At 37.1% G+C, this 12650-nt stretch overlaps 1 non-coding gene across 1 annotated transcript; it reads left to right on the plus strand.

Moving 5' to 3' along the window:
- The first annotated feature begins 1515 nt into the window (after positions 1 to 1515).
- On the plus strand, positions 1516 to 1623 carry LOC113001543 (small nucleolar RNA R71). Its single transcript, XR_003266937.1, has one exon. It is a non-coding gene; the product is annotated as a small nucleolar RNA R71 (small nucleolar RNA).
- The last annotated feature ends 11027 nt before the right edge of the window (positions 1624 to 12650 follow it).

Genomic DNA, 12650 nt, shown 5'->3' on the forward strand with positions numbered 1-12650 from the left:
ACCAACTCTGACTAAGACATCTTCTATGAAACCAACAGGGTAGGCAACACTTCTATTAGCTAAATGAATTACCACATCAGTTGACTGCAAGGGGCCTAGAGATAGAGAATTAAAAATAGACAGAGGCATAACACTAACAGAAGCTCCTAAATCTAGCATGGCATTGTCAAACTTACTATTCCCTATAATACAAGGTATGCTGAATGTACCTGGATCTTTGCATTTTTCAGGAATTTGAGGAACAGATTTACCAATCAATGCGGAGACATTTCTGCCCATGCTAATCCGTTCACTTCCTTTAAGCTTCCGCTTATTAGTGCACAGCTCTTTCAAGAATTTGGCATATCTTGGAATTTGCTTGATTGCATCCAACAGAGGTATGTTTACCTCTACTTTTCTAAATGTTTCCAAGATCTCTTTCTCTGCCTCTTCCATTTTTTTGTTGGCAACTGCTCTTGGAGGGAATGGAAGAGGGGGAATGTGCTGCTTCTGCAAATCAGAATTACCTGTGGAAGAAGATTCACCTGCACAGAAATTGTTAGGTAAATTTTTGTCATCACCTTTTTCTGGAGTAGAGTGAAGTTTGGCAGGTTCATTTGCAGATGAGGAAGGTGCTACGGGTTGAGGTCCTTGACACTGCTTTCCCGACCTCAATGAAATGGCACTGACATTTTTGGGATTTTGGACAGCTTGAGAAGGTAGCTTGTCAGAATTCTGGGACTGTTGTTGATTCAATTGTGTAGCTAATTGTCCCATCTGATTAGTCAAGCTTTGAATGGAAGCTCTGGTCTCTTGCTGAAACTGCATGTTCTGCATAGTCATTTGCCTCACAAGTTCTCCGAGGGAAGGTTGTGGAGGGGCCTCAACTGTTGGCTGTTTCTGGGGTTGTTGCTGTTGTTGGATTGGTGGAGGAATGTATGGTCTGCTTGGGCCAGCAGCATTTTGGAAGGAAGGAGCAGGCTGCTGTTGTTGTTGTTGCTGAGGGCTGGACCATCTGAGGTTAGGGTGATTCCTCCATCCAGGGTTGTATCTGTTGCTGGAGAGGTCATAATTGTTCTGCTGTGGTTGATTTTGCTGGTGAGGTTGAGGAGGTCTATTGTAAATGTTTGCAGCATAAGCTTCAGGCTGCTCAATTGCTCCAGGTTGCTACATGGAAGGGCAAAGGTCTGTATGGTGGTCAGCAGAGGAGCACAAACCACAAACTCTTGCGACAGGAACAAATTTCTGATTCAAGGCCAGCTGGGTTACCAAGTTAACCAATGCATCCAATTTGCCTTCAAGCTTCTTAGTTTCAGATGATGCAGATGGGTTTGTAGCTACCTCATGCACTCCTCTAATGACTATGGCATCATTTCTGGCGCTAAATTGCTGGGAGTTGGAAGCCATCTTCTCAATTAAATTTCTGGCTTCAGCAGGAGTCATGTCTCCAAGGGCTCCACCACTGGCAGCATCTATCATACTTCTCTCCATATTACTGAGTCCTTCATAAAAATATTGGAGAAGAAGCTGCTCTGAAATATGATGGTGGGGGCAACTGGCACATAGTTTCTTAAATCTCTCCCAGTACTCATACAGACTCTCTCCACTGAGTTGTCTAATACCTGAGATATCCTTCCTGATGGCTGTGGTCCTGGAAGCAGGGAAAACTTTTTCTAAGAATACTCTCTTAAGGTCATCCCAGCTTGTGATGGACCTTGGAGCAAGGTAATACAGCCAGTCCTTTGCCACTCCCTCTAATGAATAAGGAAAAGCCTTCAGAAATATGTGATCCTCTTGGACATCTGGGGGTTTCATGGTGGAGCAGACAATGTGAAATTCTTTCAAATGTTTGTGCGGGTCTTCCCTTAGAGTCCTCTCACGGGGTGGAGGTTGTGCCATGTTCTCAGAATGTGCAAAATCAGAATGCTCAGAATCAGAATGCTCAAAATTATAATGCTCAAGATCAGGATGTTCAAAATCACCAATAACAGAATGCACAGATTCACCAGTAATGGAATGCTCAGAATGATCAAAAGGTATAAAATGATGCCTAACTAATCTATGAAATGTCCTATCTATCTCAGGATCAAAGGGTTGTAAGTCAGATGGATTGCCTCTAGTCATACACTACATTCAGCATGCACACAACTAGTTGCCTTGTCATGTAAATAAAGGTGTAGGTTTGAACTACAGCTACCCTCAAATGATATCCAAATGACTTGAAATTTTGTGAGCAACCTTATAAAATGATGAGAAGATAGCACAACAAATTTCAGACAAAAATTCAAAGTCTAACTATGAAAGCTAAAAATGGTAGGTTAAGAAAAATAAGTGAATAAAACTTGAAAAATAAAAAAAATTTGACAGAATCGCTTTTTTTGGACGATGGAGACCTCAGCCGACCGCAAGCTGCCACGGCGTAGGAAATTTTTTTCTACCCCAAATGCATATATAATAATTGCGATTCTGATAACCGGAGCAAAAGTTATGGTCGTTTGAAGTTTTGACAAACACAAAATTTGCTAGTTTTTTGAAACTTTCAAATCTGACCAAACTAAAGGCTCTAGCTATTTTTCCCACAAAATATGGATTAAAAGAAGTTACCACAAAAAAATGCAGCCAAAAATAACAACCCTAGCTACTAAAACAAAAAATCACAAATAATTCAGCATGGGTGGTCGCTAAAATCCGTCTCTAATTGATTTCTACTACTACTCTGTTTTGCCGCAAGCAAAAGTGGTCGCAAAGTCCGTCGCAAAACACTATTCACAGCAAAACACCCAAGACTGAAACAGGGAAAACGCTTAATGGGAAAACTGAAACAGAACACACACTAAACAAAATACCAGGACACTAAACAACACTAACACACATACTAACACAATACTAACAATTAAACATAAAACACGAAAGAATTAAACACACAACGCTAGCTATTATGAACCTTTGGACACTGCTCCCCGGCAACGGCGCCAAATTTGATCGAGGCTGTACCCGAATCAAATAAACATGAAAATACAGTAACTAGGAAGTGATCCTAGGTCGTTTCCCAACGAGCAGTGACAAACCAAATGTTCATAATATACTTGCAGTAACAGTAACAATTGGGGGGGGGGGGTTGTTTGTTTTGTGATTAAAGAGCAGAACAAGTAAACTGGAATACGAAACTACTAATATTAAAAACGGGTTGTTTCCTCTGATTCAGAAGCCATTCTCTTATCCTGGGTTATGGAGAATTCGTCCCTGACAGTTAACCACTTAATCCAACCCTATTTCAATTTACTAAGCGAAAATCAACTTAGGATTTTCAATACGTGATTAGGCACCACATACACCAGTTAGCCCTTCGTCCATTAAGCATGAACGCAAGTTAGGCTCAGAGGCAATTAATCGAACACGAAGCGTGCACTGATTAATATTCACGAATTTGGGATAACTGGTGAAGGGAAAACTGCCAGGAAACCACATTACAAGCGAAACCTCAAAGAAAGTTGGGCTTCGTCCTCAAAAGGAAACAACACCAGAAAATCTAGCCTTCCATGGATTCAAACAGAAAACGCAAATGAAACATGAAGCAGAAACGTAAATGAACAGAATTGTAAATGGAACAGAAACGTAAATGAGAGTAGAAGAAGAAGCAAGAACAAAATTGTAATTAGAAGCAGAAAACGTAAAATTGCATTACGTGAACAGTAGCATCAAAGCAGAAAAACGAAAACCCTAAAACAAAAGCTCTGAATAATGAATAGCATAACATAATAGCCTTGCACGAATCCCAAGGCTGCTATTTAAAAAGAGTCACTCAAAGCCATTGGGCCCTATTACAATACTCTGGCCCAAAACGAAATAAACACTGAACAACATAAAATAAAATTGCGAAATTTCCTAATTAACTAAGGTAAGCGCTGCTTAATTTTCCCTCTTCAAGTCCATAACCAAAATCCGGATTAAGCCCAATGTTTCATTAATTCCTGAAATTAGATTAAAAACATCAAATTAGCTAAATGAGCCCAAATAATAAAACTGCCTGATTAATTGACAATTAAGACCAATCAGTAATTAAAATGGTGCAAAAAGGGTTTAGAAAATAGAAGAAAATGATGGCACATCAATTTCTCAGCCATGCTAAGACACCACCCCAATTATCAAACGGCTTGACCCCCTCTCCTAACTTCCAACAAACTCTCTTATCAAGCCATCTCAAGTCATTGCCCCTTCCGCAAGTTTATACCAAATCCCTCCACCAAATAGATGATATATTATTAACCTCTAAGATTCCTTCCCACCACCATACTTGGATTGAATAACCCTCACCCACAAAGCCATCAAAGCCACATTAAAAATCTTAATGTGTTTAATGCCAAGGAAATTTGTGGCTCTTCGTGAAACAAATTTTCTCCAACTCACCCAACTTATTTTTCTTTTTTCCTGATCAATCCCCATCCCACAAAAATTCCTTTGAATACTAATACTTTGATTGACAAGTCCTTTGGAAAAATGATACTTGGACTTTCTATTTTATATTACTTGTGCAATTTAGTTCACTTGCCACATCTTGGAATGACAGGTCCCACTTGCTCATTGTTCATCAAGACAGAATAAACCACAAAATTGAGGCACATATAGATCCAGGACACCCACCTTTCTGAGAAACCCATCTTCTTCATTAAGGCACAAACATACTTCCAGTTTATTTTGTCATATGCATTACTGAAATCAATTTTCATAGTTGCCTCTCTCATCCCTCCTCCCGTCTTGCATCTTAGATAATGAATAGTTTCATTCTCAACTAACACATTATCTAGGATTGCCCTCTCCTCTAGAAAAGTTGTGTGTTCCTCTGTTATGCACATGCTAAGTAATGTCTTGAGCCAATTTGCAAGCAATTTGGATAAAACTTTATAAGCAACATTACAAAGCAAAATTGGCCATAGGTTTTTCATAGTATTTGGGCTATCACACTTAGGAATTAAGGCAATATTTGTATCATTCACTCTCATTGGTATGACACCCTCCTCTAACCACTTCTTGCATTCATTAAATATATCATTTCCACAAACCTCTCAATACCTCTTATAAAACCCCAGGTTTAGACTATTCGAACTCGAGGCTCTATCAGAATGCATATAGAACATCACATGTCTAAATTCTTCCAATTCAAAGGGTGTTGTTAACATGTTATTGTCCTCCTCCATAATATGAGGACTCAAGATGTCTATTATATGATCCAAAATCATATCCTTCTCTTGAAAAAGACCTTCAAAATATAGCTTGGCAACACCACACAACCCAATATGATTCCAAACCTCCTCCCCTTCATCATTCACCAAGCATTTCACCTTATTGCCTTTCTTTCTCGTCAAAGCAATTGCTTGAAAATATCATGAGTTCTTATTGCCCTCACGATACCAAAAAGTATTGGCTCATTGTCTCCAATAGCAGTCCTCCTGTATAAGTAGTGATTGCATCCTCTTCTATAACTCATGATATCTTTGTCATGCAGGAGGATCATCTTGCATACGACACGATTCCATCTGGCCCATACATGCTTGAATCTCCTCCTTATACATAACTCCCTACAATTGGAATTTCTATAGCAACAATTGTTGGTTAGAAATTTAATTTTGGTACACTAAGGAAATGAGAATAAAATTTAGACCTTATTGAGATTGTACAAAAATCTCAATATAATTATTTTAGAACTTGAACCATTATAGGAGATAGCTATTGCGTTCTATAAATGACCACTTTGATTCTAAACGAGCCTCAAAGTGTTTAGTCCTCATCATAGGTATTAGTGATTATGAAATCACTAACCGCGGGTGTTAAAGATAGGGGAGCAGCAACATGAGCAACATGGAACAACCTAAGGCTAAAGCTTGAAGCTCGAGGAAAAGTTTGAAGGATCTTTAGAAGATGTTTTGGCTTTTACATGCCCAACTCCCTTGAGTAACATTTGTATTGGTTGTTAACTTGATTGTTGCATCTCAGTACATTTGATATTTGTTTTGCATTGTGCATCATCATAGTGTGTGTGAAGGAAATTTTCTAAGTTAGAAAAATTTCTTCAAAGGCAAAAACTCTATGTTTTAATCGATTACGGAGTTGTCATAATTGATTACAACAAGTTGTTTGAAGCTTAAAGAGTTAAGCCTTGTATTGGTTTAATTTATTACACTATTGTTTGAGACAATGACTGATTTTTTCAGGAGTCTCTGCTTTAATCGATTACCAGATGTATTAATCGATTACTTCTCTCTTGCTTAATTGTTCAGAGGTGAACAATAACACTTTAATCGATTACTTAGGTCATCTAATCGATTACATTGTTCTTGAGTTGTTTTCTAGATGTTGGATGAACACTTAAATCAATTACTTAGCTAATATAATCAATTACTTCATTGAAATAATCAATTACCTTATAAATTTAATTGATTACAGGTGATTATAATTGTTTTCTCTATAAATAATCAGCTTGTGTTCATATCTACATATCATGAGATCATTAGAGAATACTCAATACATCTCAAAAATTACTTCTTAGCCTCAGTATGAGCAAGATTTTGTACTTTCATTGGTGAACAAGAGATAGAGAGAAAATAGCTTTATAGTAACTCACAACTTCTTAATCTTTAGATTTGGAGGATCTTTTCTTGGAAGTGAGTTGTTTCTTTTGAGTAAAAGAAGATCAACTTCTCAATCCACCAAGGTTTTTGTGGAAAGATTGGTCAAGTTGTATCTCTCCAACTTAGTCTTTGTCATGTGTATGGTTTTTACACGGTCTTATGTTTATGCGTGAATTTCTTACAACATGCTAGAATAGGTTTTTCTAGGTTGGGCTAAGAGTAGGGTTCTCTTAGGATTATATACACAGAGGGTCCTAGTGTTGGTGCCTGAGTCTCTTTTTTCGGGGTGGGAATTGTAGATTGTTTGTAAGGATTCTTGATGTATAGTGGAAATCTAATTCAGGTTGTAGATTAGATAGCTGGATTAGCTTCTCTAGAAATAGAGAGTGAACCAGTATAAAAGATTGTGTCTTCGTCTCTTGATTCATATCTTTCACTCATTCAAGGTTTAATCAACTAATTCAAGTTTTATTCAAGGTTTGAAAAGATTTAAGTTTTATGATTTTGACAGAAAGAAAGTTAATGAAGGATCATGTGTAAGGAATGATTGATTAAGTATTGATTACATTCAATTTACATTTGTTTTGTGATACGATTCGTTTAGAAAAAAAATTTCTGCAACTATTTTTAAAAGTACGATTTTGTTTGAAAACCAATTCACCCACCCTCTTGGTTTATTGAGTTTCATCATCTTTTTTCAATAGGCACACGCCACTAAGACACTATGATGCAATCCTCCCTAGGAAGGGACCAGTCACTAGAGCCATGAGCAAGAGGCTCCAAGAGGATTGGGCTAGAGCTGCTAATGAAGGCCCTAGGGTTCTCATGAACCTTAGGGTAGATTTCTAAGCCCATGGGCCAAGGTTGGGTCCAATTATCTTTGTACATATTAGATTATGATGTCATTATATTTGGTCCTTGTATTTAGGGCTCCATAATGTAGGTAGGGTACCCTAAAAGTATAGGATTTTGCAACCCTTGTATTTTAGGGCACCTAGACTAGTTTTTATATTAGGGGTAGTTTTGTAATTTTACATGCACTAAGTGAACATTTGATGTGTGTGTTGGGAAATAAATTTAATTGAATTGGTAGAAGCTCAATCCAATTAAATTTTTGAGGGGGAGGTGAGCATTTGCTTACTACACCCATTGCCACATCATATAGTCACACTTTGTGCATGTCTTTCATGCTTTACATGCCTCATGACACCTAACCACAATTAGTGGAGAATCTTGGAATTGATCTTGGATTAGTAGGCTGAACCATAACTGAAATTCACTAATCATAATTAGTGAAATTTTGGCTCGAAAATCTGGCTCCACAAATTCAATTTCAAATTCAAGTGAAATTTGAATTGAAATTCAAATTATCCTCCAATTTTGTGTGACACTTAGACTATAAATAGAGGTCATGTGTGTGCATTTTTTCAACTTTGATCATTTGAAAATTAAACTTCAGATTTCAAAGCTCTTTTAGAGCACAAAATTTCGTGCTCTTCTTTTCCTCTCCCTTCATTCATCTCCTTCTGCCTCCAAGCTCTTATCCATGGCCTCCTATGATGGTGAGCTTTTTCAAGACTCATCTTCTCCTTGAAGTGGCATCTCCTCTCTCTCTTCCTTCTCCATTCCACTGCTATTCATTCTTCCAAGAAGCAAAGGAATCCATTGATGAAGAAGATCCTAGGCCTACAAGCTCCAATGGAGCTTACATCATGTGGTATCAAGAGCATCTTCATCTAGGTGATGTTCTTTTGCTTCCTCTATCTTTTTGTTCAGTGAATTCTCTTTAATTCCTTGTTCTTCATCATATTCTCCATCTATATCCTCCATTATCTTGTGGTTTGGTGCTGTTTAGAGTTGATTCAAAAAAATAAACCAATTAAATCTTAGATCTACACTTGTTCTTGCATTTCTATGGTTTAAATTTTGTAGATCTACTCTTGAATCATGTTTTTGTGTTGATTTTAGGTTCTATCATTTTTCATTCATAATATTATTATGTTGAACCTTAGATCTAAATTTTCTTCCAAAATATTGATTAGAAAAAAAAACACAAAAATCTAAGTGTAAATCACTTAATCCATGTTGTCTTAGAGTCATGTTTAGTAATAGTAATTGTCACATTATGTTCTAAGTTTGTGTTGAATTTTTATTTTTGTTGATTGAATTCTAGATACATTTGTTCATGTATTCTTGTCATTCTTATCCTATCTTTTGAATTTTGAGTCTAATTCATGCATGTTATTTAGTTCATAACATGTTCTAAATAAATTCCTAGAAGTAGTCTTGTTGTTGAACTCTTTTTTTTTCTAAGTTTCCTACATGATGCCTATGATGAAGTTGAGTTGTGGTGCTGATTTGTGACTGGATTTGTAAATCAAAATAAGTCTTAAGCTCTATTGAATTTTGTTATTCAAGATAATTGAGCATAAGCAAACACAAATTGTAACTATCCAAGCCTTAAGCAACATAAACACAATTCTTGATTTCTAGGTTGATATCGCTGGTGCTGGCAGCTTGGACATAAGAATTTGTATAAATTACTGGGAATTGGTCACTACTTTTTTTGAGCTGAAATTTTTACTGAATTTTCTAGACATCTGGAACAAAATTATGAAAAAAGAACCAAGCGATTTGGATTAAAGGAAAAAAAATAAGAAAAATCACACAAGTTGACAGAAAAATCAGTGTCCAGGAAAAAAAAAAGTGAAAGGGAAGTGTGCTTGTTGTTTTGGCCTCAAAATTTGTTCTATAATTGGTGCCTATTTTATACCAATCCTAGTTCTAAAATTTCAATTGAAAATTACTATGAATACAAGTTCCAAAACTAGAGGTTTCTTGAGTCTTTTTTTTTAGTTTTTTTTACTCTACTCTAGAGTCATTCTAAGTTTCTCTTTGAGTCCTAGCTTGCTTTTATGTGCCTTTCATTGCTTTAATTGTTGAATAATCCTTGAAAATTTGTCTTGTTAAAACTCTATTAGTTTAGATTTAATTTCATTTTTTTGGTCTTTGGTTATTACTTGTCTCTTTGTTTCCATATTTGTGAGTTGCCATATAGGGAATTGGAAAGGAGGATTGGTGCCATCCCTTGAAGAATTTGAGTCAAGAAACAAGGGGAAAACCACTTTAAGAGCTATTGGACTGAGAAGCACTCCAAATTAAGTGAATCACCAAAGAGAGAACAACCACCAAAATTGAGGACCTTTTTATAATTTTGTAATTGACAATTTACTTATTTTCATTGCTTTCAAATTTTGTAACAAAAAGGCCTTTTATTGGAAGTAAGTTGGGAGCCTCTAATAGGTCACCCTACTTCCATTTGTGTGTAATAATTTTAGGCAATTTTCCCTTAGGATTGTGAGTGTTTTGTTGGGAACCTTAAATGTGGTCATCCAAACACTCTTAGGATTCTCCTAGTTTACATTTCTTGCTTACTTTTATAGCTTATTTCCTTTACCTTCCATTGTCAAACTGCCTAGATAGATTACCTTTTACCAATTAGTTTTTACCTTATCTTTCACACCTCTTTTAGTGTTTATTTTGGCTAGTTTCAACCATAGTTTCTTTTACCTTTTGTTTTCAAACCCCCAACAAGAAAGAACCATAACTTAGGAACCAACATGAGTCTTCATTCTTCATCTAGTGTTAATGGTGAGGGTTCTACTCCTAAGAACCCCTTGTATAAGATATTAGATGAGTTGAGATCCTTTAAGTTGTGGAAAGAAAACCAAGAGAGATAAGAAAAAGGTAAAAAAAGAGTGGAAGAAATAAGTCAAGATGAAAGAGACAAAATAAGAGAGAAAGAAAGAAGAAAAATAATGAAAGAAATAAAAAGAGAAAAGCATGCCTCCTATAGTAGTCATGACTCTTGCAAGTGTTTAAGTGAAGAACTTAGCAACTATTATAGAGGGCGTCATAGTTCACATACTAAACATCATTCCCAAAGAAGAGAAAAGGATAAAAGGTCTCAAGAGGTTAACATTAGCCTCCCATATTTCCACGGAAAAGATAATGTTGAGGCCTACTTGGATTGGGAAATGAAGGTTGAACAACTCTTTGCTTGCCATCGTATTAGCGAAGAGAGAAACGTTCCATTGGCTACCCTTAGCTTTCAAGGGTATGCCCTCTATTGGTGGACTTCCCTTGTTAGGGAACGAAGGATTCATGGGGATCTTCCAGTAGAGTATTGGAATGATCTTAAGAGTGCCCTTAGGAAGAGGCACATTCCCTCCTACTATGAAAGGGAGCTTATGGACAAGCTCCAAAGGCTTAGACAAGGGAGAATGAGTGTTGAAGAATATAGACAACAAATGGAACTACTCTTTTTAAGAGCTGGACTTAGGGAGGAGGAAAGAACAAGCATAGCTAGGTTCCTTAGTGAGCTTAGTATAGAAGTGAGGGACAAGGTTGAACTCCTTCCATATAGGGACCTTGATGAGCTAGTCCAACTTTGTATAAGAGTGGAGCAAAAAATTAAAAGAAAGTCTTCTTCAAAATCTTATGGCTCTCACTTTTATACAAGGAAAGACCAAGCCCATAGAATTTTGGGGGCTGCACCTTCAAAACCAAAGGAAGATAGGGGTAAGACCATAGAGAAATACACCCTTAAGACTAGTTCCCAAGAAAGGACTAGCAACATTAAATGCTTCAAATGTCTTAGGAGAGGTCATATTGCCTCTCAATGCCCCACAAAGAAAATCATGATCATGAAGGGTCAAGACATTTATAGTAGTCAAGAGGAGACTACTTCTTGCCCTTCCTCTAGTGGGAGTGAAGATGATGTAAGGGGTGAAGAGTCTAGTGAGGAAGTCTACTCCCATGAAGAAGATGACCTCTTAATGGTTAGAAGGCTCCTTGGAGGTCAATCTTGTGATCTATCTCAATCCCAAAGATAGAACATCTTATACAAGATGCAAAATTTTAGATAAAACTTGTTCTCTCATTGTGGATAGTGGATCTTATTGCAATTGTTGTAGCACAAGATTAGTTTCCAAGTTGAACCTCACTATCATTCCCTACCCAAAACCTTATAAACTTCAATGGCTCAATGAGCAAGGGGAAATGATAGTTAACCAACAAGTGAAGGTACCTTTCTCCATTGGGACATATAAGGATGAAGTTAATTGTGATATAGTTCCCATGGAGGCAGGACATATTCTTTTAGGAAGGCCGTGACAATTTGATAGGAAGATCATTTACAATGGCCTAACTAATTAGATTACCCTCACCCATCTTGGCACTAAATTTGTGTTGCATCCTCAAACACCTTCACAGGTGGCCAAAGATCAACTAACTATGAAAGATAAGAGGGATGAGGAAGAAAAACTAGAAAAACAAAAGAAAAATAAGGATAGTAAGGCCTTGTCTTCAAAGGACAAGGGGAAGGAAAAAGAGGGAAAGGATTCCTCCAAGAAGATTGTTAAGAAGGAAAATCATTTTGCAACAAAAGGTGATATTAAAAGAGCACTTCTTCTTAAACAATCTTTCTACCTTCTCCTATCAAGGGAAACATCCCTTAGCACTGCCACAATTCCTACATTTGAGACCTTACCCCTAAAGGTCCAAGAACTCTTACATGAATTTGGTGATATATTTCTCAAAGAGATACCCCCAGCGCTACCTCCCTTAAGGGGAATAGAACACCAAATAGATTTAGTCCCAGGAGCAAGCCTTCCTAATAGGCCAGCCTATAGGACTAACCCTCAGGAGACTAAGGAGATAGAGTCTCAGGTTAAAGAATTGTTGGAGAAAGGTAGGGTCCAAGAGAGCCTAAGCCCATGTGTTGTGCCAGCGTTGTTGGTGCCCAAAAAGGATGGTACGTGGAGAATGTGTACAGATTGCAGGGCCATCAACAACATCGCTGTAAAGTATAGGCACCCCATTCCTAGACTTGATGATTTGCTTGATGAGTTGCATGGTGCCAATATCTTTTCAAAAATTGATCTTAAAAGTGGTTATCACCAAATCAAAATGAAAAAGGGTGATGAGAGGAAAACCTCTTTCAAGACCAAGTTTGGTTTGTATGAATGGCTAGCGATGCCTTTT

This window comes from Glycine max, chromosome 4 (genome assembly GCF_000004515.6).
Source record: "Glycine max cultivar Williams 82 chromosome 4, Glycine_max_v4.0, whole genome shotgun sequence".
Classification (NCBI taxonomy): domain Eukaryota; kingdom Viridiplantae; phylum Streptophyta; class Magnoliopsida; order Fabales; family Fabaceae; genus Glycine; species Glycine max.